The following is a 25,868-nucleotide window of genomic DNA, read 5'->3' as shown; positions in this document are numbered from 1 at the left end:
CTCACAGCTGCAAGCTAAGTATCACAGGACTGATAAGGGACTTGTACAAATTACCAGTTTGTTTGGAGACGAGTGCTCTTTGCTATACCAAAAGAGGGCTTGGTTTAAGGGAATTTTCATTATAAAGAACATTGTTTTGAATTTTCAAACGTGTCTGTGTCTGAAATTGTATCTGTGCATTTTTGGGAGGATTCTACCAGAGAGCTCGACAGAACAGGGATTACCATCAATCCCAAACCAACCGCACCCTCTCTTGCCGAGAAATTTGTAATTGCGACAGGTGGTGTCCAACCTTGGCAACTTGAAGACTTGTGGACTTCAACTCCCAGAATTCTCTAGCCAGATTTAAAAGTCTGTAAATTCATAGCCAGCCAGGTTACCTGCGGGACCGCCTTCTGTTGCATGAGTCCCAGTGACCGCTGGCTGGGGAATTCTGGGAGTTGAAGTCCAAATATCTTCAAGTTGCCAAGGTTGGGAAACACTGAACTAGACAATGTCGTTTGGTAGGACCTAGGGCAGTGAAGGGCTACCAAATTTTTTACTACCACACTGTGGGCGTGACAGGTGGGAATAGCTTGATGATCATGGGCCTTGGCCAAGGATTTTCCAAGAACCTCAAAACAATCCCCATATCAATGGGCTCAAAACAAGCAGGTCATCGAATTTACCCTCATCCTAGAACTGAACAGCTACAGTGAAATGATTGAAACTTTTCCTTAGAATTTTGAAAGCACATTTTGAGCATTGTCATATATTTATTTATTTATTTTATTATTTATTTTATTACTTAGATTTGTATGCCGCCCCTCTCCGAAGACTCGGGGCGGCTCACAACACGTGGAAACAAATCATAATAATCTGATAAATTTAAAATTAAAAGATTTAAAAAACCCATACACTAACAGACATAAACACAAGCATACCATATATAAATTAAACATGCCCAGGGAAGATGTTTCAGTTCCCCATGCCTGACGGCAAAGGTGGGTTTTAAGAGTTTACGGAAGGCAGGGAGAGTAGGGGCAGTTCTAATCTCCGGGGGGAGTTGGTTCCAGAGGGCCGGTGCCGCCACAGAGAAGGCTCTTCCCTGGGGCCCGCCAACCGACCAATATTTGCCTTCATGATTAAAATGGCCACTCACAAAATAATCACTTACTCAAAGGCTACAATCTAAAATGTTCCTTGCTACTTTCACAGCCTAAGTGAACATCGCAAATGTTCCATTCCACGTAACAGTCTTAACCTTCCTTCCTGCAGACTGCCAAACAAAATCAGGTTTCTGGAAAACGTTTCAAGCATTATTCATTTTATTTTTCTAGGCTAGGGGTCCCCAAACCTGGCAATTTAAGACAATAATGATAATAATAATAATAATAATAATAATAATAATAATAATGAGAAGCATGCATTAGCTGACTGTGTGAAGGGGAGCAAAGAGTCAGCATTGTTGGAGGTCAACAATAGGAAGCTTCTCAAGGTGAAGCAAACTAAGGACCAGTACAGAAAAACTGTAACTCAGTGTCATATGGACAGATGGCGGAACAAGCATTGCATGGTCAGTTCTTGGAGAAGATTGAAGGCAAAGTGGATAAAGAAAAGACCTGGTCATGGCTTCCAAGTGGAACACTCAAAAAGGAGACAGAAGGACTAATACTGGCGGCACAAGAACAGGCCATTAGAACAAATGCTGTGAAAGCCAGAATTGAAAAATCAACAGACGATCTGAAGTGCAGACTCTGTAAAGAAACAGATGAAACAATCGATCACATACTCAGCTGCTGCAGAAAGATCGCACAGACTGACTACAAGCATAGACATGATGCTGTGGCACAGATGATCCACTGGAACTTGTGCCGGAACTACCATTTACCAGTGGCAAAGAACTGGTGGGATCATAAGCCCGAAAAAGTGGTCAAAAATGGAGGCAAGCAAAACTACTGTGGACTTCCGACTTCCGACTGACCGAATTCTGAAGCATAACACACCAGACATTGTGATCGTGGAGAAAAAGAAAGTATGGATCATCAACATCGCAATCCCAGGAGACAGCAGAATTGAGGAGAAGCAGCTAGAGAAATTAGTGAAATACGAAGATCTAAAAATCGAGCTGCAACGACTCTGGCATAAGCCTGTGAAAGTGGTCCCAGTGGTACTTGGCACGCTGGGCGCAGTGCCAAAGGATCTCAGCGGACATTTGAAAACCATTAAAATTGACAAAATCTCCACCTGTCAATTGCAAAAGGCCGCTTTACTGGGATCGGCAAACATAATTCGCCGCTACATCATACAGTGCTAGGTGCTTGGGAAGCACCAGACTGGTGATGAAATACAAAATCCATCTCCGTAGACTCGGGGCAGCTAACAACAATAATAAAAACAGCATATAACAATCCAATATTAAAACAGTTAAAAACCCTTATTGTAAAACCAAACATACATACAGACATACCATGCATAAAATTGTAAAGGCCTAGGGGGAAAGAGTATCTCAATTCCCCCATGCCTGGCGGCAGAGGTGGGTTTTAAGTAGCTTACGAAAGGCAAGGAGGGTGGGGGCAATTCTAATCTCTGAGGGGAGTTGATTCCAAAGGGCCAGGGCCGCCACAGAGAAGGCTCTTCCCTTGGGCCCGCCAAACAACGTTGTTTAGTCGACGGGACCCGAGAAGGCCAACTCTGTGGGACCTTATCGGACGCTGGGATTCATGCGGTAGAAGGCGGTTCTGGAGGTATTCTGGTCCGATGCCATGTAAGGCTTTAAATACTATAACCATTATGAACTCCAACTCCAGAATCCTCCAGCCAGCTATGAAGACCTCTGTTCTAGAGAATACTATAGCCATTCGGAAAAGAGGGCCAGGCAGAAACCCAGATCACATACAATTAATTTCAGGTCTTATCTCCTTATACTTTTCCTAGACACTTTTGTTTGTAGCAGAATTGCCGCTTTGGAGTTTTTAAATGCTTTCGGAAGAACGCAGAGGCTGCCCGAAGAGGACGCCCTACATTTTCTTTCCAATCTTTTTGTGCAAATTGGGTGCTGTGGTGTGGAGCTCCATCTTCGCTACCCCACTGTGTCCATCCCCCCGTCCAGGCAGCAACCCACCCCTGGACCTAGGGGCAGTGATGGCGAACCTATGGCACAGGTGCCACAGGTGGCACGCGGAGCCATATCTCCTGACACACGAGCCGTTGCCTAGCTCAGCTCCAATGTGCATGTGTGTACCAGCCAGTTAATTTTTTGCTCACACAGAGACTCTGGGAGGGCGTTTTTGGCTTCCAGAGAGCCTCCAGGAGGATGGGGGAGGGCGTTTTTACCCTACTGAGCCTACTGGCCCCACTAAAATTCAATTCAATTCAATTTATTAGGTTTGTATGCCGCCCCTCTCCGTGGACTCGGGGCGGCTCACAACGATAATAACACAATATATAACAAATCTAATAATTAAAAGTCATTAAAAACCCCTTATTAAAAAGAAAACATACACACAAACATACCATGCCTAAACTGTATAGGCCCAGGATAGATGTCTCAGTTCCCCCATGCCTGGCGGCAGAGGTGGGTTTTAAGAAGTTTACAAAAGACAAGGAGGGTGGGGGCAATTCTAATCTCCGGGAGGAGCTGGTTCCAGAGGGTCGGGGCCACCACAGAGAAGGCTCTTGCCTGGGTCCCGCCAGATGACATTGTTTAGTCAACAGGACCCGGAGAAGGCCAATTCTGTGGGACCTAACTGGTCGCTGGGATTCGTGCGGCAGAAGGCGGTCTGTTATTTTGCTGAAAGAGGAGTAGATGCTTGGAACAAACTTCCAGCAGACATGGTTGGCAAATCCACAGTAGTGAATTTAAACATGCCTGGGATAAACATATATCCATCCTAAGATAAAATACAGGAAATAGTATAAGGGCAGACTAGAGGGACCATGAGGTCTTTTTTTCTGCCGTCAATCTTCTATGAAGAACTTCACGGAATGTCTCCTGGAAATTTCCACTGAGAAATTCCTCGGAAGGCAGAGACGATTCAGGCAAGATCGGAAGCGGGTTCGTTTCCAACGTCCTTTTAAATAAGCGTCCTAAGAGCAAGGAATGGATCCAGGGCCTGTGTGCCAAGACGGAGACCAGGGGTGGAGGACAGAAATTTCCACTGTCTTTTGTTAAAGAGCCTGACTTCTCCCTCACCACAAACGTACAAACATCCTTAGCAAGGAGAGGAGGCAAATCACAAAACACCTTTGTACGAGGATAATTTCCCCCTGGATGGAGACAGGGGGATTTTTCCTGCCAGCCCTCCGGCTTTCTGACTTGCGACAGAAGCGAAGGTGTTTATGCACACAGCCAACAGTGGTTCCCGCTGCAGGCAACTCGGGGATATGCCCATAAATTATTTCTTACACCCAGAAATTTATTAGTCACCCTGGAATCCAGCCATAAAGCAAAGAAGATTAAAAAAAAAACCCATGTCAAATCAAAGGAAGAACACCGTAAAATGAATTGGGCAGGGGAGAAATGAGACAGGGACAGTAATTGTTGGATAAGCAGCCGATGGTTAGAATGGCATCTTAATGATCTGAAATTATTTGGAGATGCGTGCTCCCCAAAAACACAGTGTAGGATTGGGGGAATAAATACGAGGAATGAAAGGCTGGAGAAAGTGGAAAGATCCTCACTCAGGAGGGGAAGAGAAGGAGAAGGAGGAAGAGAAGGAGGAGGAGGAAGAGAGGAGAAGGAGGAGGAAGAGGAGGAGGAGGAGAAAAAGGAGAAGGAAGAAGAGAAGAAGAGCAAAGGAGAAGAAGAGAAGAGGAAAAAGAAGAGGAGGAGGAGGAGGAGAAGGAGGAGGAGAGGAAGAAGAGGAAGAAGAGGAAGAAGAAGGAGAAGAGAAGGAGGAGGAGAAAGAGGAGGAGGAGAAAATGGAGGAGGAAGAAGAGAAGAAGAAGAGCAAAAGGAGAAGAGGGAGGAAGAGGAAAAGAAGAGGAGGAGGAGGAGAAGGAGAGGAAGAAGAGGAAGAAGGAGAAGAGAAGGAGAAGGAGGAGGAGAAAGAGGAGGAGGAGGAAGAGGAGAAAATGGAGGAGGAAGAAGAGAAGAAGAAGAGCAAAAGGAGAAGAAGAGGAAGAGGAAAAAGAAGAGGAGGAGAGAAGGAGAAGGAGAGGAAGAAGAGGAAGAAGAAGGAGAAGAGGAGGAGGAGGAGGAGGAGGAGAGGAGGAGGAAGAAGAGAAGAAGAAGAGCAAAAGGAGAAGAAGAGGAAGAGGAAAAAGAAGAGGAGGAGAAGGAGAAGGAGAGGAAGAAGAGGAAGAAGGAGAAGAGAAGGAGAAGGAGGAGGAGAAAGAGGAGGAGGAGAAAATGGAGGAGAAGAAGAGAAGAAGAGCAAAAGGAGAAGAAGAGGAAGAGGAAAAGAAGAGGAGGAGGAGAAGGAGAAGAAGAGGAAGAAGAAGGAGAAGAGGAGGAGGAGGAGAGGAGGAGGAAGAAGAGAAGAAGAAGAGCAAAAGGAGAAGAAGAGGAAGAGGAAAAAGAAGAGGAGAAGGAGAAGGAGAGGAAGAAGAGAAGAAGAAGGAGAAGAGGAGGAGGAGGAGGGGAGGAGGAGGAGAGGAGGGAGGAGGAAGAAGAGAAGAAGAGCAAAAGGAGAAGAAGAGGAAGAGGAAAAAGAAGAGGAGGAGAATGAGAAGGAGAGGAAGAAGAGGAAGAAGAAGGAGAAGAGGAGGAGGAGGAGAGGAGGAGGAAGAGAGAAGAAGAAGAGCAAAAGGAGAAGAAGAGGAAGAGGAAAAAGAAGAGGAGGAGGAGAAGGAGAAGGAGAGGAAGGAGGAAGAAGGAGAAGAGAAGGAGAAGGAGGAGGAAAAAGAAGGAGAGGAAGAGGAGGAGGAGAAGAAGAAGAAGAAGAAGAAGAAGAAGAAGAGAAGAAGAAGAAAAGAAGAAAAAGAAGAAAAAGAAGAAGAAAGAAGAAAAGAATCTTTTATATTGTGGTGGGGGCGAAGACGAGATATTCTGGTTATTCCTTTGCAGGGACGTAGCAAGACTTGCCTGGTTCAGTGAAGAGGCCAACAGATGTGCCTGATGTGAACGCCCTGCCTTTCGTTCTACCGTATAATCATTTCCCTGGCAATCTGCAACTTCCTGGCTTCCTACACTACCATTTAGTTATTTACTCTGACTGCTCCGAGTGCTGACTCAGGGGCCCTCCGTTGCATTCCTCTCCCTATTTTTCCCCCCAAAACATCAACCCTGTGAGATAAATTGCACCGAGAGAGAAGGACGATCAAAGCTCTTGAGGGAGCCATGACGAAGTGGGTCTTCAGGTTCCTTATCCAACAATGTCATCACTACATAACACAGTCTCTAATACAAAAGGAAAGATATTAGTATAGTCTTTCTCAGTCTTGGTGACTTTAATCCCAGAATCCCCCAGCCAGCCAGTCCTGTCAACTAAACAATGTCGTTTGGCGGGACCCAGGGGAAGAGCCTTCTCTGTGCGGCCCCAGCCCTCTGGAACCAGCTCCCCACAGAGATTAGAATTGCCCCCACCCTCCTCGCCTTTCGTAAGCTCCTTAAAACCCACCTCTGCCGTCAGGCATGGGGGAACTGAGATATTCCTTCCCTCTAGGCCTATACAATTATGCATGGTATGTCTTGTGTGTATGTTTGGTTTTATAATAAGGGTTTTTAGTTGTTTTAGTATTGGATTGTCACATGCTGTTTTATTATTGTTGTTAGCCGCCCTGAGTCTACGGAGAGGGGCGGCATACAAATCCAATAAATAATAATAATAATAATAATAATAATAATAATAATAATAATAATAAGCCACTCCTATAGTGTGGTAGTAAAAATGTGGTAGCCCTTCACTGGTTACACCCACAAAGAATTACTGGAGAATTTCTGCTGCTTCTGGAGAAATTGGGGGAAATCAATTCATCCAATCATAAATTTGGGAAGGATTTTGAAACGCCATATGAGCTGCCCGCCCTCCATTCCTCGCCCACCCCCTGCATCTTTTTCCTATTAGCCCAGATTTTGTGAGACATTCGAGCCTAGGCAACATACAGTGGTACCTCTACCTAAGAACGCCTCTACTTAAGAACTTTTCTAGATAAGAACTGGGTGTTCGAGATTTTTTTGCCTCTTCTTAAGAACCATTTTCTACTTAAGAAGCCGAGCCGGAAAAATTTCCCCGGAAATTTGAGAGCGTCACGATGGCCCGGTCAGTTTCCTGCCATTCCCCTTTTAATCCTGGCCATCTCGGGCTTTTCTGGGCTGCCAGAGGAGCCTTTCGGTGGCGCTTAAGGAGGCTTTGGCAGCCCAGAGCAAACAAAGCATTTCCTTTCTTTGGACGCTTGGAAAGGGAATAAATTTCTGCCAGCACCCAGAGAAAAGAAACGCTCCCTTCGCTCTGGGCAGCGACTGTCCTCCTCCTCTTCCTCCTCCCACCCAAATTCCAAGCTTTTATTTCTTTCCTAATGGGTTTGCACGCATTATTTGCTTTTACATTGATTCCTATGGGAAAAATGGCTTCTACTTACCAACTTTTCTACTTAAGAACTGGTCACGGAACGAATTAAGTTCTTAAGTAGAGGTACCACTGTATTTGTTTTGCACAACACTTGCACCCGCTGGCTAATATGCCTCCTGCGAGATATTCGAGGAGGAGGAGACTGTAATCACGCTGTGTTAAATAAATTCACCTGCGGCACCTAATAGGTATCCTACAACGCATTACAAGGCTTTATGAAATGTCTCCTCCACTAAAGATGCCACCTTCTCAATTGCTTGGGGAATATATTTTTTCACACAAAGTAATTACTTAGCATTATGAGATAAAGGCGAACAATCTGTTGCCCTCCCAGATGTTATTGAAGTAGGGCTGCCATCGTTCACTGCTGTGAGCCGCCCCGAGTCTGCGGAGAGGGGCGGCATACATATCTAATAAATAATAATAATAATAATTACTCACGTTGGGCCTTAGCTGTCTAAAACTGCTGGAAACCAAAGCGAATTAACTTTTAAAAGTATGGATCAAATGGATTTCTCTCCTTCTGTTTGTCCTCAACTATGTTTTTTTTATTGTTTGTTTGTATGTTTGTTTATTTGTTTATTATTTATTTATTTATTTAGTTAGTTAGTCCAATACATAATACACATTGAAGAGAATAGATATGTAATAATATAAGTAAAGAAAAGAATAGAAGAAAAGATATAAAAGTATAGGTGAACATATTTGAAAGGAAGAAAAGATAAATGAGATAAGGAGAGACAATTGGACAGGGGACGGAAGGCACACTGGTGCACTTATGCACGCCCCTTACTGACCTCTTAGGAACCTGGAGAGGTCAATCGTGGATAGTTTAGGGGAAAGAAAGTTTCTGCCCCCCCCCAACATCTTATAAACCATATAGGGCTTTATATATAAAGCCCTACATGGCATCGGACCAGAATACCTACGGGACCGCCTTCTGCCGCACGAATTCCCAGCCGCCAATTCGGTCCCACAGAGTTGGCCTTCTCCGGGTTCCGGCGACTAAACAGTGTCATCTGGCAGGACTAGGGGAAGAGCTTCTCTGTGGTGGCCCCGGCCCTCTGGAATTAACTCCCCTCGGATATTAGGACTGCCCCACCCGCCTTCCACAAGATGTTGAGAAGACCCATTTATGTCGCCAGGCATGGGGGGACTAATTCCCTCCCTCACCCTCCCCCCCTTCCGACTGTAGCCTTTGAGAGTGGTATGACTGTGTAGTATTGATTGTTTATTAATATTAATGGTTTTAATTCTAGTTTTTATTAATATTGGATTTGTATCACTGTTCATTGTATTGTTATTGTTGTGAGCTGCCCCGAGTCCTCGGAGAGGGGCGGCATACAAATCTAATAAATTATTATTAATTATTATTATTATTATTATTATTATCTTGGTGGCCTGCAACCTAGCATCCGCCCACAGCCTTCTTGAAGTTCGACGGGATGAAAGAAAAGTTTCTGGAAACTGTAAAAGGAGAGTTAAAGACACCGTAGGACACTTATAACCAGAGTGGAAAAATCCAATCTTTGCATTCGGTTTCGACACATCAACTTATGTGCTCCAACAATCAGCAATTCAGTGGGTCAGAGAGAACAAAGAAATTAGTGTGACGCAGCATGGAAGGGGTTTTTTTTCTTAATTTTAAAAGGTTTTATTTATAAAACACAGACATAAACACTCCGAGTCTTCGGAGAGGGGCAGCATACAAATCTAATGAATGAACGAATGAATGAATGAATGAATGAATGAATGAATGAATGAATGAATGAATAAATAAATAAATAAGACAAACAAAACACTAAGAAAAAAGATTTGGACAGCTTTACGACGTGCCTTCGTTACAATTCTAATAGTGTTTCTTTTCTATTACGCAGAACATACTTACATCATATAGATAAAATCTAGGTAACAATCTTAATTAGGTATATCTATCTTTTTTCCCTTTTATGCCCGAAAACTCTGATCTTTATTCCCCAAATTTCCTATCACTTTTTAACTTTCTTCCCCTTCTTCCTAGCCATTCATAAAATTTATCCCAACAGTGGTAAATTCTCCTCCTCTTTGTTTTTTATTTCTTAGTTAAGCTGTCCATTTCTGCACATATAGTTATTTTTTCAATAGTGCCTTCTCCAGTAGGTATAGTTTCATTTTTCCAATATTTTATTTATTTACTTTTTACTGATTGATTTTGTCCAGTGCACAACGAGCGTTTTAGTGCAATCGTTATCCTTGCTGCTGTTGTTATGTGCAGAATTAGGTACAATTGATTTTTATCAAATTTCTCTGGGGCAAAGAAGGGTTTTCTCCATGTTAATTGGGAAGTAGAAACATAGAAACATAGAAGACTGACGGCAGAAAAAGACCTCATGGTCCATCTAGTCTGCCCTTATACTATTTCCTGTATTTTATCTTAGGATGGATATATGTTTATCCCAGGCATGTTTAAATTCAGTTCCTGTGGATTTATCTACCATGTCTGCTGGAAGTTTGTTCCAAGGATCTACTACTCTTTCAGTGAAATAATATTTTCTCATGTTGCTTTTGATCTTTCCCCCAACTAACTTCAGATTGTGTCCCCTTGTTCTTGTGTTCACTTTCCTATTAAAAACACTTCCCTCCTGAACCTTATTTAACCCTTTAACATATTTAAATGTTTCGATCATGTCCCCCCTTTTCCTTCTGTCCTCCAGACTATACAGATGGAGTTCATTAAGTCTTTCCTGATACGTTTTATGCTTAAGACCTTCACCATTCTTGTAGCCCGTCTTTGGACCCGTTCAATTTTGTCGATATCTTTTTGTAGGTGAGGTCTCCAGAACTGAACACAGTACTCCAAATGTGGTCTCACCAGCGCTCTATATAAGGGGATCACAATCTCCCTCTTCCTGCTTGTTATACCTCTAGCTATGCAGCCAAGCATTCTACTTGCTTTTCCTACCGCCCGACCACACTGCTCACCCATTTTGAGACTGTCAGAAATCACTACCCCTAAATCCTTCTCTTCTGAAGTTTTTGCTAGCACAGAACTGCCAATGCAATACTCAGATTGAGCATTCCTTTCCCAAGTGCATTATTTTACGTTTGGAAACATTAAACTGCGGTTTCCATTGCTTGACCATTTATTTAGTAAAGCTAAATCATTTACCATATTACAGACCCCTCCAGGAATGAATATCAACCCTATTGCACACTTTAGAGTCATCGGCAAATAGGCAAACCTACCCTACCAAACCTTCCCCTAGGCTACCTTCTGGTCCAAAATTTCAAGAGGTTAAGGATGACCTAAACTCTCCACCCTGCTCTGTAATTTTACACCAGTTCTCTAAATTTCCTAATTTGCCAACATTTGCTGGGATGGACCACCGGCTTGTTCAAACCATGTTAGGAATGTAAGATTTGCACAGTGGTTTCACACCTCGGGCTTTCCAACCAGCTAAGAGCTTGTTTTGCTGAGCTGCGAATTTTCGGGCATTTTCTTATGCCACAAAAATCCAAATGAAGACCGTCTCTTGCTGGGTCAGTTCAAATGTGGTTGCAAAAATGTGCAAACCCTGGAAATCATCATACGTTATGGAAAGTTATGATATTCTATACAGGATTAATGACACAGAGGATAGGAGAAGAGGCATGGTGCCAATGACTTAGCAAAGTGACCCAAAGGTAGGAAGGAAAAGACGAAGGAAAAAAATGGAATTAAGCAAAAAGTAAATTAAATGTAGGGCAATCTCATTTTGATTTCTAAATTCTCTTACTTTAAAAAAAAACCCTTTCTGAATTATCTCTGTCTCCTTTCCTCTTTTCTAATTAAAATAACATGATTTTTGTTTGGTAATGACAAGTTAAGGGATACAAATTTGCCAAATGGCTATCATTGTTTTAGGGCATGGATAGGTTCTCAAGCCTTATCTGGATTGATTGATTGATTGATCATTTATTTATTTAGATTAGATTAGATTAGATTTATTGTATTTATATGCCGCCCCTCTCGCAAACTCGGGGCGGCTCACAACAATAATAAAAAACAGTACATAATAACAAATCCAATGCCCACCAATCTAATTACAATTTAAAATTAATAATTCATAAAAACAGTCCCAATAAATATAAAAAACAGGCACACAGTCAATCAGTCAAATGGGAAAAACAACATGGGCAAGGGGAGATGTTTAAGTCCCCCCATGCCTGACGGCAGAGGTGGGTCTTAAGGAGTTTACGAAAGGCAGGGAGGGTGGGGGCAATCCTAATCTCAGGGGGGAGCTGGTTCCAGAGGGTCGGGCCCCCCACAGAGAAGGCTCTTCCCTGGGTCCCGCCAGACGGCATTGTTTAGTCAACGGGACCCGAAGAAGGCCGACTCTGTGGACCTAATTTATTTATTCATTTGTCCAATACACAATACATATGGAAGAGAATAGACATGAAGTAATATATATAAGATAATATGTAAAAATGGAGAAGATATATGAAAGGAAGAAAATATATATGATATATGAGATAAAGGAAAGACAATTGGACAGGGGACGGAAGGCACACATTTTTCCCTTAGACTATCCACGATTGACCTCTCCAGGTTCCTAAGAGGTCAGTAGGGGGCGTACGTAAGTGCACTAGTGTGCCTTCCGTCCCCTGTCCAATTGTCTTTCCTTTATCTCATATATCATATATATTTTCTTCTTTCATATATCTTCTCCTCTATTTTTACATATTATCTTTATATATATTACTTCATGTCTATTCTCTTCCATATGTATTGTGTATTGGACAAATGAATAAATAAAATAAATAAATAACTTGATGTCACTCGGGTCAAGGGTTCCTGAAGGCTCAGCCAGAGCAAACGGGATTCTTCTTATAAACTTTTCTACTTAAGAACCTGGTCATGGAACAAATTAAGTTTGTAAGTAGAGGTACCACTGTATATATGTTTTCTTTTGTGTCGTTTTTAAATGTAAATAACTAAATAAATTAAAAAAAAATTTAAAAAGTTGAATGGTTCTCAAGTTGAACTTCTAAACTTTCTCACGACTGGCGAAACTTCAGTCTTTTGGTAGCTGGCTCCAAACAAACAACTGATGGGCTATAATATTTTTGTCGTGGTTATAATATCGTCATCTGCCTAGTCCAGATCCTTGGGAAAAAGTCAATTGGTATATAAAAATGCCAAATCTATTCTAAACATTTGCCTGATTGTGTACAACGAATCATAATAATAATCCTGGTTCACAACAGGGATCCTTGAGTCCAAATGTAATTATAAGAGGAAGTTTACATAATTAAATATTTTCTCTCCCCATACAGACACTGTGACTCAGTTTCAGGGCATTTGGAATAAAAGCCCAATAGCACATTTTCGGAAAGACCTAATTTTCCAAGGGGAATATTCTATCCTCAATGTGTTCTTGTGATTCGTGGCTCAATGCAAACTTGTCCAGTTTCAAATAAGAACTGTAGTAGCAGCAGCAGTAGAAGCAACCGTTGTTAAACCACTTTTGACTTTTCGTGAATTTTTAACCGAAAGGAAGAAGGGTCCCAAATTCTTTTGGCACGCCAAGAAGCCCCAAGGAGACTAAAAAGGAACCAGGCTGCCTTTTAAGAGACACAAGTAGCAAAGCAAATACTTCCACCCTCCAGCCGAGGATCGAAGTATAATGGCTTTTCTTCTCTTAATCCTGTAGCAGTGTGTGAGGACTATCAACCCCAACATTCCCAGCCAACGCAGATAATGCTTGTGATGGTTGACAACTTGGAATTTGAATTCCCAATATACAAGGGTCACACCAGATGGCCACACTGGTTTTGTTCGCAAGAAACCAAATTCAAAGAATCACAATCCCCAATTTTGCATTGCCCACAGGATCATATGCTGCAACGTTCTACCTGTCAATGACTATTTCAGCTTCAATCGCAACAACACAAGAGCACGCAACAGATTCAAACTTAATATTAACCGCTCCAAACTTGACTGTAAAAAGTTTGACTTCAGCAACCGAGTTGTCGAAGCGTGGAACTCATTACCTGACTCAGTAGTGTCAACCCCTAACCCCAAACATTTTTCCCTTAGACTATCCACGATTGACCTCTCCAGGTTCCTTAGAGGTCAGTAAGGGGCATACGTAAGTGCACCAGCGTGCCTTCCGTCCCCTGTCCAATTGTCTCTCCTTATCTCATTTATCTTTTCTTCCTTTCAAATTTGTTCACCTATACTTTTATATCTTTTCTTCTATTCTTTTCTTTACTTATATTATTACATATCTTTCTCTTCAATGTGTATTACGTATTGGACTAAATACATATACAAACAAACAAACAAATAAATAAGTCTACTTGCAGTTTTCTGGCCAGAAAAAGAAGCTCTCGTCGAATTATAACTTGGACTCAGCTCTGCTGGTCTATGATCATAATTCATGAACTAATTAATGACTTAATGAACTCAATCTGTATAGCCTGGAGGACAGAAGGAAAAGCGGGGGGGGGGGGCATGATCGAAACATTTAAATATGTTAAAGGGTTAAATAAGGTCCAGGAGGGAAGTGTTTTTAATAGGAAAGTGAAAACAAGAACAAGGGGACACAATCTGAAGTTAGTTGGGGGAAAGATCAAAAGCAACATGAGAAAATATTATTTTACTGAAAGAGGAGTAGATACTTGGAACAAACGTCCAGCAGACGTGGTAGATAAAGCCACAGATAAATCCACAGAAAAGGACCTCATGATCCATCTAGTCTGCCCTCATACTATTTTCTGTATTTTATCTTAGGATGAATATATGTTTATCCCAGGCATGTTTAAATTCAGTGACTGTGCATTTACCAACCACGTCTGCTGGAAGTTTGTTCCAAGGATCTACTACTCTTTCAGTAAAATAATCTTTTCTCACGTTGCTTTTGATCTTTCCCCCAACTAACTTCAGATTGTGTCCCCTTGTTCTTGTGTTCACTTTCCTATTAAAAACACTTCCCTCCTGGACCTTATTTAACCCTTTAACATATTTAAATGTTTTGATCATGTCCCCCCTTTCCCTTCTGTCCTCCAGACTCTACAGATGGAGTTCATGAAGTCTTTCCTGATACGTTTTATGCTTAAGACCTTCCACCATTCTTGTAGCCCGTCTTTGGACCCGTTCAATTTTGTCAATATCTTTTTGTAGGTGAGGTCTCCAGAACTGAACACAGTATTCCAAATGTGGTCTCACCAGCGCTCTATATAAGGGGATCACAATCTCCCTCTTCCTGCTTGTTATACCTCTAGCTATGCAGCCAAGCATCCTACTTGCTTTCCCTACCGCCTGACCGCACTGCTCACCCATTTTGAGACTGTCAGAAATCACTCCCCCTAAATCCTTTTCTTCTGAAGTTTTTGCTAACACAGAACTGCCAATGCAATACATTATTTGCCCTTTTTCCTGCAGGTGGTTTGGGCAGAAGGTAAGGAAGTCTTTTGGGGTTCTGCTTTTGAAGGAAGCAGCTGGTGCAAAAAATAAAATGAAATACCCTTGGCTGCATCTGCGAGAGAAACACAATTAGTAACAAGAAGACGCACCAGGAACTCTTCAAAAACCGCTCTTACCTTCCCTGCCCAGTAATTATAGAAGACCTCCCTTATTACTTGTTGTGGTTAGCTCTGGCCCTGCTCCTGCCCCAAGGTCTGTGGATGTGGGAGAGACATCCACATGCTGCAGGCCTGTTTTGCCCCCGGTGGAATCTGCTGATGAAGGCTCCTCTGACCAAGAAGACATGAGTGACAGGGAGGAGGAGAGTGTGGCAGACAGCTCAGAAGGAGATCAATTATCTAGCTCCTCCTTGGATTCAGAACAAAAGTTAAAGATACAGCCACGCATGCGGAGAGCGATGCATAGGCAGCAACAACTGAGAGATTATTATCAAAGAAAATGAGGCCACCTGTGGTTGGGTGGGGCTGTGGTCATTAGTGAGGCTGCTATAAAGAGCAGCCTGTGGGTTTGGCCATTGTAGAGGATTATCTGATCGTTGTGTTTTGTGCCTGCTTTACTGACTTTGACCTTTGTGTGCTGATTTTTCCCCGCTTTGCAAATAAACCAAAGTGTGTTTCACTTTGTGAAAAAAGAAGGACTGTGAATTGCCTCCCAGCTGCAAGCTAAGTATCACAGAACTGATAAGGAACTTGTACCAATTACTAGTTTGTTTGGAGACAAGTGCTCTTTGCTATACCAAAAGAGGGCTTGGTTTAAGTGAATTTTCATTATAAAGAACATTGTTTTGAATTTTCAAACGTGTGTGTCTGAAATTTGTACCTGTGAATTTTTGGGAGGAGTCTACCAGAGAGCCCGACAGAACATTACTGAGTAATGATTACTCTCTCCCAGTTATTTTCTCTGGCTATACCGCAGAGGTGGGCTAAAGCTTATCTTCCCTACCAGTTCACGTCACGACGGAAGTGTGCATATTGCACACTCATGCGCTTTCTTCAGTCACCCGCGCACCCCCGTAACATCACGCGAAACACCTGGAAATGTCCCTCTACGCATGCACAGAGATATTTGCACATGCACAGAAGCCTGTTTTGATCGTGTCCCCCCTTTCCCTTCTGTCCTCCAGGCCAGTGTTTCCCAACCTTGGCAACTTGAAGATATTTGGACTTCAATTCCCAGAATTCCCCAGCCAGCGAATGCTGGCTGGGGAATTCTGGGAGTTGAAGTTCAAATATCTTCAAGTTGCCAAGGTTGGGAAACACTGCTCCAGACTATACAGATGGAGTCCATGAAGTCTTTCCTGATAAGTTTGATGCTTAAGATCTTCCGCCATTTTCGTAGCCCGTCTTTGGACCCGTTCAATTTTATCAATACTGTATCTTTTTGTAGGCGAGGTCTCCAGAACTGAACACAGTTAAAACACTAGAGAAATCAAAAATTAAAACTAAGCCAATTTAAAACACCTCCATTAAACATCCTGAAATCTAATTTAAGAATCCTAAAAACCCATGCCATTAAAACCATTCAATCACGTTCATCCCTGTCTTTATTATAATGTGGGCTGGAGCAGAGTGTTTATATTAACAGTTTTGTGGAGGCCCTGTTTCCTCCCAGGAGATTCCTAGAGAGGCCCCACAGAGGTTTCTCCCTGCCTTTTCCGGCCCTGTTTCCCCCCAGGCAATTCCTAGAGAGGCCCCATGGAGGCTTCTCTCTGCCTTTTCCGGCCCTGTTTCCTCCCAGGAGATTCCTAGAGAGGCCCCACAGAGGCTTCTCCCTGCCTTTTCCGGCCCTGTTTCCTCCCAGGAGGTTCCTAGAGAGGCCCCACGGAGGCTTCTCCCTGCCTTTTCCGGCCCTGTTTCCTCCGAGGAGATCCCTAGAGAGGCCCCACAGAGGCTTCTCCCTGCCTTTTCCGGCCCTGTTTCCTCCCAGGAGATTCCTAGAGAGGCCCCACAGAGGCTTCTCCCTGCCTTTTCCGGTTACAGTTTCAGAGGCTCAGGTTTGTAAGTGGAAAATGTTTCCTGAGAAGAGGCAAAAAAATCTTGAACACCTGGTTCTTATTTAGAAACGTTTGTAAGTGGAGGCATTTGTAGGTAGAGGTACCACTGTATTCCATCTTCATAATATTCGAGTCTTCGGAGAGGGGCGGCATAGAAATAAAATGAATGAATAATAAATAAACAAAATAAATCAGTTTAAAATGAAGGTGGGGAGAACTGCTGAAGTGCGAATCAACAGTGATTTTAAATCTTCGCACGCAACAAAATAGACTCTGCGGTGGACCTGGCAGCTCTTTGATGACATGTGTGATGCATTCAAAGCAGCATCTCGGTTCCTATTGCAGCCTCAGTGAGCATCTCGTCTCTTGGCAAGAAGAGGGGTCTGTGCCTTCTTTGCAAGGATGCATCTTTTAATTCCTCTTGGGCCTTTCGTGCAAAGGTATGCACAGATATGAAAAATGCACCACCAGAGATGCTTGGGCTTAATGTCCTTTGATCTAAATCAAGGTGCAGATTATTTTTAAATATAATTTTAAATTAGAAACATAGAAACATAGAAGTCTGACGGCAGAAAAAGACCTCATGGTCCATCTAGTCTGTCCTTATACTATTTTCTGTATTTTATCTCAGGATGGATATATGTTCATCCCAGGCATGTTTAAATTCAGTTCCTGTGGATTTATCTACCACGCCTGCTGGAAGTTTGTTCCAAGGATTTACTACTGTTTCAGTAAAATAATATTTTCTCATGTTGCTTTTGATCTTTCCCCCAACTAACTTCAGATTGTGTCCCCTTGTTCTTGTGTTCACTTTCCTATTAAAAACACTTCCCTCCTGGACCTTATTTAACCCTTTATCATATTTAAATGTTTTGATCATAGAAACATAAAAACATAGAAGTCTGACGGCAGAAAAAGGCCTCATGGTCCATCTAGTCTGCCCTTATACTATTTTCTGTATTTTATCTTAGGATGGATCTATGTTTATCCCAGGCATGTTTAAATTCAGTGACTGTGGATTGACCAACCACGTCTGCTGGAAGTTTGTTCCAAGCATCTACTACTCTTTCAGTAAAATAATATTTTTCATGTTGCTTTTGATCTTTCCCCCAACTAATCATGTCCCCCCTTTTCCTTCTGTCCTCCAGACTATACAGATTGAGTTCATTAAGTCTTTCCTGATACGTTTTATGGTTAAGATGCAGATTTTTAAAATATAATTTTAAATTGATTCATCTACCTTCCTCCACATTCTTCCCGGGCCCCACTAAATTAACACATGAACTACAGGACAAAGACATGGAGGGCTTTCATAAAACTTGGGACAGATGGTATATCTGGATTGCAAAAAACAAGTTAAAATGAAAGAAAATTAGGAACTCTAGAATTAAATTCAGAGAGAAAAATTAAATGGATATTAAGGAAAAATATTAACAATACAACGCATTACTATACCATTGAGAAAATGAAATAAAATGGATACAATAACAAGAAAACCAAAAGGTTGTATATATATGTAATATATATGTAATAACTATCAAAAGGAAGATACAGTGTTCCCTCGATTTTCGCGGGTTCGAACTTCGCGGATAGCCTATACCACGGGTTTTCAAAAAATATTAATTAAAAAATACTTCACGGTTTTTTTTCTATACCACGGTTTTTCCCGCCCGATGATGTCATACGTCATCGCCAAACTAATAATTTTTGCAAATAAATAACAAAAAAATTAATTATTGTTAATAAATAATTATGTTTATACATATCAGGATCACCAGTAATAATGGTGAGTAAATGGTTGTTAAGGGAATGGGAAATGGTAATTTAGGGGTTTAAAGCATTAAGGGATGGCTTGTGATACCGTTCATAGCCAAAAATGGTGTATTTACTTCCGCATCTCTACTTCACGGAAATTCGACTTTCACGGGCGGTCTCGGAACGTATCCCCCGCGAAAATCGAGGGAACACTGTATTCCTTTTTGTATTATGTATAAGCTGCAAACCAATCACACCACTTCTTAGGTGGTGCAGACACTAAGCAATGATACCAAATATTCCATGTATAAAGCAAGATGCATTGTTCTTTTTTCTATGTGTATGTTGTGTATACAGTATATTGCTATTTTGTTGTCTTTTGTTATCTGTTTTAATGTATATATTTAATAAAGTCTCTTTCAAACAAAATAAATAAATAAATCAAGATGCAGATTTTTTAAATATAATTTTAAATTAATTCATATGCCTTCCTACACATCCTTCCCGGGCCCCAGCAAAACATTTTTCTCACACTGCTATCGGTATTTCCAGGTGCAAATAAGATCTAGAGGAAGCGGGGAGGAGCGGGGAACGGATCATACGAGGAAGTAACTGAATCGTTCCAGCAGTAAGGTGGAGACTTTATTTTATTTTATTTTTCAAAGTGTGTCTCGCCTTTTCTCCACGGAATTCATTTTGCACTTGCAGATGTGTCTCTGTTGCAGCTCACATTTTATCTTCATTAAAATATTGACCGGCTGGCTTCACAGAGTAGGCTAAATCGGGGAGGTCTGTTTAATACCATGTCTCTCTCAAAGTTGGCAACTTTTAAGTTGTCTGGACTTCAACTCCCAGAATTCCCCATCTAACAAGCATTAGTTTAACACAGAGGTCTTCCAACTTGGTAATTTTTAAGACTCGTGGATTTCAACGCCCAGAATTCTCCAGCCAGAGTTGAAGTCCACTACTTACCAGAGCTTACAAAACTTTTGCCAGACCCATCCTTGAATACAACTCATCCGTTTGGAACCCATATCGCATCTCAGATATCAACACCCTTGAAAATGTCCAAAGATACTTCACCAGAAGAGCCCATCACTCCTCCACTCGAAACAGAATAGACTTTCAATCCTGGGCCTAGAAAGCCCAGAACTAAGATGCCTTAAACAAGATCTAAGAATTGCCCACAACGTCCTGCCTGCTACTTCAGCTTCAACCACAACAACACAAGAGCACACAACAGATTTAAACTTAATATTAACCGCTCCAAACTTGAGTGTAAAAAATATGACTTCAGTAACTGAGTTGTTGAAGCGTGGTACTCATTACCGGACTCCACAGTGTCATCCCCAAATTTGCCCTTAGATTATCTACGGTTGACCTATCCAGATTCCTAAGAGGTCAGTAAGGGGCGAGTACAAGTGCACTCGAGTGCCTTCCGTCCCCTGTCCTATTGCTCTCCTATATCTCCTATTCCTTTCTTCTATTCCTATATCTCTTCTTCTATTCTTTCATTGATATGTTCTATTACTATACAGTGATCCCTCGAGTTTCGCGATCTCGATCTTCGCGAAACGCTATATCGCGATTTTTCCCACGATGACGTCACTCTCTTCCTTCCTCTTGCTCTCGAGCGGCAAACAGCGGGTGGGCGGGTGAACGGGCGAGCGGCGGGTGAACGAGGCGAGCGGCGGGTGAACGAGGCGAGCGGCGGGTGAACGAGGCGAGCGGCGGGTGAACGAGGCGAGCGGCGGGTGAACGGGGTGAGCGGCGGGTGAACGGGGCGAGCGGCGGGTGAACGAGGCGAGCGGCGGGTGAACGGGGCGAGCGGCGGGTGAACGGGGCGAGCGGCGGGTGAACGGGGCGAGCGGCGGGTGAACGGGGCGAGCAGCAGCGAGGAGCCGAAGATGGGGTTTCCCCTTTGCGTGGGCGGCTGGGAAACCCCGATCTTCGGCTCCTCGCTGCTGCTGCGCTACCGAGCAGATCAGCTGCTAGGCGGCCGAAGGAACCTTCCCTGGGTCTTCCCCGCCGCCCACACGCAAACCCCACCATCTGCGCATGTGCGGCCATGAAAAAAAAGGGCGCGCATGCGCAGATGGTGTTTTTACTTCCAGAACCCTACATCGCAAAAAATCGATTATCGCGAGGGGTCCTGGAACGGAACCCTCGCGATAATGGAGGGATCACTGTACCTTCTTTTCTATTCTTTCTTAGATATATTTTACTATGAGTATCTCCTCTATAACCTTCATCATGTACGGTATTTTACTATGTGTATATAGATATATACCCACTAAAACCCTCATTGTGTAAAAAAAAAAAGTAAGGGGCGTGCATAAGCGCATTAGAGTGCCTTCCGCCCCCTGTCCTATAGTCTCTCCTATATCTTCTCTCCTATATCCTCTATAACAGTGGTTTTCAACCTTTTTTGAGCCACGGCACATTTTTTACATTTACAAAACCATGGGGCACATTGAGGGGGGGCGGCTAAAAAAAGTTTAGACAAAAAAATTCTCTCTTCCTTTCACTCTATTTCTCTCTCCCTCTTTCTCTCCCTCTTTTTTTCTCTCTTCCTTCTTTCCTCTTTTTTGCTCTTTCTCTCTCCCTCCCTCCCTCTCTCTATGTCTTTCTCTCTCCCACCTTCCCTCCCCCCCTCTCTCTCTTTCTTTCTCTCTCTTGCTCTCTCTCTTGCTTGCTTTCTCTCGTTCTCTTTCTCTCTCTTTCTTTCTTTCTCTCTCTTGCTTTCTCTCTTGTTTTCTTTCTCTCTCTCTTGCTCTTTCTTTCTTTCTCTCTCTCTCTTTCTTTCTCTTGTTTTCTTTCTCTCTCTGAGCTTCGCGGCACACCTGACCATGTCTCGCGGCACACTAGTGTGCCACGGCACACTGGTTGAAAAACACTGCTCTATAACCTTCAATGTGTTTTATTGTGTATTGGACTAAATAAGTAAGTAGGTAAGTAGGTAAGTAAGTAAGTAAGTAAGTAAGTAAGTAAGTAAGTAAGTAAGTAAGTAAGTAAGTAAGTAAGTAAGCAAGTTGCCAAGCACTGCAGCTCCAAACCTATCAAGAGATCTCTTAGACTTAGTGTACACCAGGGGGGAAATTCAATTTTTTTTACTACCAGTTCTGTGGGCATGGTTTGGTGGGCATTGTGTGGCTTGGTGCGCATGGCAGAGGGAGGATACTGCAAAATCCCCATTCTCTCCCCATTCTTGGGGGAAGGATACTGCAAAATCTCCTTTCCCACCCCACTTTGGGGCCAATCAGAGGTGGCATTTTCCAATTCTTCACACTACTCCAAATGTCCACTCCCGGCTCTCCAGAACCTGTCAGAACCTGCTGGATTTCAGCCCTGCTGTACACATGTAGCAAAAGTTGAATTTGGCAGGTTTTCCTCTGCTATCCCAACTCAAGCACGCTCTCATCTCGCTGGTTTCACACTCCACAGGAGATCCAAGAAAATAAAGCGTAGCTTGCAAATTAACTGACTGCAGCCTCTTTGGGCCAGACAAACCGAAGGCAAAAGGAGGCCAAAGGATTAGAGTAGAGGTTTCCCCCACAAATGACTAATAGTGCAAATCTATCTATGTGCTCAGGCTTCAGTGTAATCTATGGGTTCACACACTGGGCTGAGACTTGATTTGCTCAACCGTGTCTTATCAAATAAATTACAATAGAAACAGGGTTCTTTTAAATCTTGTATAAATTTTAAAGTTTTCTGATTATTTATGATTTGTTTCTATCTTGTTGTGAGCCGCCCTGAGTCTTCGGAGAGGGGCGGCATACAAATCTAAATAATAAATAATAAATAAATAGAAGTCTGACGGCAGAAAAAGACCTCATGGTCCATCTAGTCTGCCCTTAGACTATTTCCTGTATTTTATCTTAGGATGGATCTATGTTTATCCCAGGCATGTTTAAATTCAGTGACTGTGGATTTATCTACCACGTCTGCTGGAAGTTTGTTCCAAGGATCTACTACTCTTTCAGTGAAATAATATTTTCTCATGTTGCTTTTGATCTTTCCCCCAACTAACTTCAGATTGTGTCCCCTTGTTCTTGTGTTCACTTGCATATTAAAAACACTTCCCTCCTGGACCTTATTTAACCCTTTAACATATTTAAATGTTTTGATCATGTCCCCCCTTTTCCTTCTGTCCTCCAGACTATACAGATTGAGTTCATGAAGTCTTTCCTGATACGTTTTATGCTAAAGACCTTCCACCATTCTTGTAGCCTGTCTTTGGACCCGTTCAATTTTGTCAATATTTATTTATTTTTATTTATTTATTCTTTGTCCAATATACAATACATATGGAAGAAAATAGACATTAAGTAATACAGTATATATAAGGATAGTAAGTAAAAAGGAAGAGAAGTAGATGAGAGGGAGAGAATATATGAGAAAAGGAAAGACAATTAGACAGGGGACGTTAGGCACATCAGTGAACTTATGTAGGTGAGGTCTCCAGAACTGGACACAGTCTTCCAAATGTGGTCTCACCAGCACTCTATATAGCGGGATCATAATCTTCCTCTTCCTGCTTGTTATACCTTTAGCTATGCAGCCAAGCATTCTACTTCCTTTCCCTATCGCCTGACTGCACTGTTCACCCATTTTGAGACTGTCAGAAATCACGACCCCTAAATCCTTCTCTTCTGACTAATAGCAATAGCACTGACTAATATAGTGCCTCACAGTGCTTTCAAAACAATGTAGTGCAAATTGTTATAGCAGCACTGCAAATCCACAAATTCCGTTTCTAAGACCATAATAAATTGGAAGGACATTATAGAAACATAGAAACATACAAGACTGACGGCAGAAAAAGACCTCCTTGTCCATCTAGTCTGCCCTTATACTATTTTTCTGTATTTTATCTTAGGATGGATCTATGTTTATCCCAGGCATGTTTAAATTCAATTACTGTGGATTTATCTACCACGTCTGCTGGAGGTTTGTTCCAAGGATCTACTACTCTTTCAGTCAAATAATATTTTCTCAATGGGGCAGCTTAGCCCAAAATAAACAAGGAGGGCTTGTGCCAAAGGATGGCACTGGATGGCTGCAATCACAGAGTTCAGATCTATTTCCTTGGATTCTATTTTAATTTTCACCTGCTCTGTTTTCACAAATGTAGCTAGAATTTCATGGAGCAAAAGCTAAATTTTCCTTCAACGGGTTTTGTAGGAAAAATCTGGGAAGTAGTAATTCACTTGAACACAGCTTCAAATTACAAATAATCAATATATGTATCGATGAGTTTTGAGTTTCTACTAAATCTGCACTTCTATTCTACTAGTTTTTCTCATCATTCCTTTCACCCATTTCCTACCATGTTGACTGTATGACTGTAAGTTGTTGCTTATATCCTAAGATTTTTATTAATATTGCTTCTTCATTGCTTATTTGACCCCTATGACAATCATTAAGTGTTCTACCATATGATTCTTGACAAATGTATATTTTATTTTATGTACGCTGAGAGCATATGCACCAAGACAAATTCCTTGTGTGTCCAATCACACTTGGCCAATAAAATTTCTATTCTATTCTATTCTATTTGGCAAACTGATGTGCATCATAATGAGAACTAGGGACTTGTTTTTATCACTTTATGGCAAACAACCTGATTAATGATTTTAAAATCTGACAGTTTATACTGATGCAGTTTTTTTTTATTATTATTATTATTTTGTAAAATTATTGTTTTTTGGTGACATCATTACAACGTTATGGCTACAACTACTATTTTTATACAAGTTTTAAATGTCCCCTTGCATAGTTTATGGTCAGAGGGAAAATAGTAAAAGTTTTATTCCAGCTACTTATTAGTTTCTTCTCGGAAGAACCGTTCCTTCTCCAAAGCAAAACAGAAAAAAACCCAAGTTAAGCAAAACCTATACCCACAAATTGGACACAGCTAAACAGATGGATGGGGGAAATGAAATACTTACATTTATATGCATTTACAGGAATTCAACAGCAAAAAAAAAGGCAGATTTAAAGCAGAGGTTGGCTCAGACCGGTTCACCCAAACCGGTAGCGACCCACTGGTGACATCACAGTGATGTCACTGAACCAGCGCTGCCATATCTTTTTTTTATTTTTATTTTAAATAAAATTTTTCTTCTGAGCATGTGCAGAAGCTGAGTTTCTGGCACTGCGCATGAGCTGCCATTTTGTTTTCTGCTTTTCTTTCTGGTTTTTTTTGCATTGCGCATGTGTGCAACCACAAGGCGTGGCCACGCAGCACAGAAGGAAGCAAACCAGCAGTGTAACATTGCCCACAAGATCATATGCTGAAACGTCCTTCCTGTCAGCGACTACTTCGCCTTCAACCACAACAACACAAGAGCACACAACAGATTCAAACTTAATATTAACCGCTTCAAACTTGACTGTAAAAAATATGACTTTAGTAATCGAGTTGTCGAAATGTGGAACTCATTAACGGACTCCATGGTGTTATCTCCTAACCCCCAACATTTTACCCTTAGATTATCTACAGTTGACCTCTCCAGATTCCTAAGAGGTCAGTAAGGGGCGAGTACAAGTGCACTAGAGTGCCTTCTGTCCCCTGTCCTATTGTCTTTCCTATATCTCCTATATCTTTTCTACTATTCCTATATATTTTTCTTCTATGCTTTCATTGATATATATTATTCCTATATCTTCTACTCTATTCTTTCTCTGATATATTTTACGAGTACAGTGATACCTCATTTTATAAACGCCTGGTCATACAAACTTTTCGAGATACAAACCCGGGGTTTAAGATTTTTTTGCCTTTTCTTACAAACTATTTTCACCTTACAAACCCACCGCCGCCGCTGGGATGCCCCGCCTCTGGACTTCCGTTGCCAGTAAAGCACCCATTTTTGCGCTGCTGGGATTCCCCTGAGGCTCCCCTATATGGGAAACCCCACCTCCGGACTTCTGTGTTTTTGTGATGCTGCAGGGGAATCCCAGTAGTGCAAAAACAGGCGCTTCGCTGGCAACGGAAGTCCGGAGGTGGGGTTACCCAGCGAGGGGAGCCTCAGTGAAATCACAGCATCGCAAAAACACAGAGGTCCGGAGGTGGGGTTTCGAGGACTTCGGTGTTTTTGCGATGCTGCGATTTCACTGATGCTCCCTTCGCTGGGAAACCCCATCTCCGGACTTCCATTGCCAGCAAAGC

The 25,868-nt window shown here is 42.1% G+C and overlaps 1 protein-coding gene across 2 annotated transcripts in view; it reads right to left on the bottom strand.

Annotated features, from left to right (window-relative positions):
* LOC139155591 (exostosin-1c-like) overlaps positions 1-25,868 on the bottom strand; it is a 74,086-nt gene that overhangs the window by 35,431 nt on the left and 12,787 nt on the right. The gene's annotated exons all lie outside the window — the stretch shown is intronic.

The sequence above is a fragment of the Erythrolamprus reginae genome, unplaced genomic scaffold (genome assembly GCF_031021105.1).
Source record: "Erythrolamprus reginae isolate rEryReg1 unplaced genomic scaffold, rEryReg1.hap1 H_31, whole genome shotgun sequence".
NCBI classification, from domain to species: Eukaryota; Metazoa; Chordata; class Lepidosauria; order Squamata; family Dipsadidae; genus Erythrolamprus; species Erythrolamprus reginae.
The sequence above is the reverse complement of the archived record's forward strand: the minus strand, read 5'-3'. Positions and strand labels throughout refer to the sequence as shown.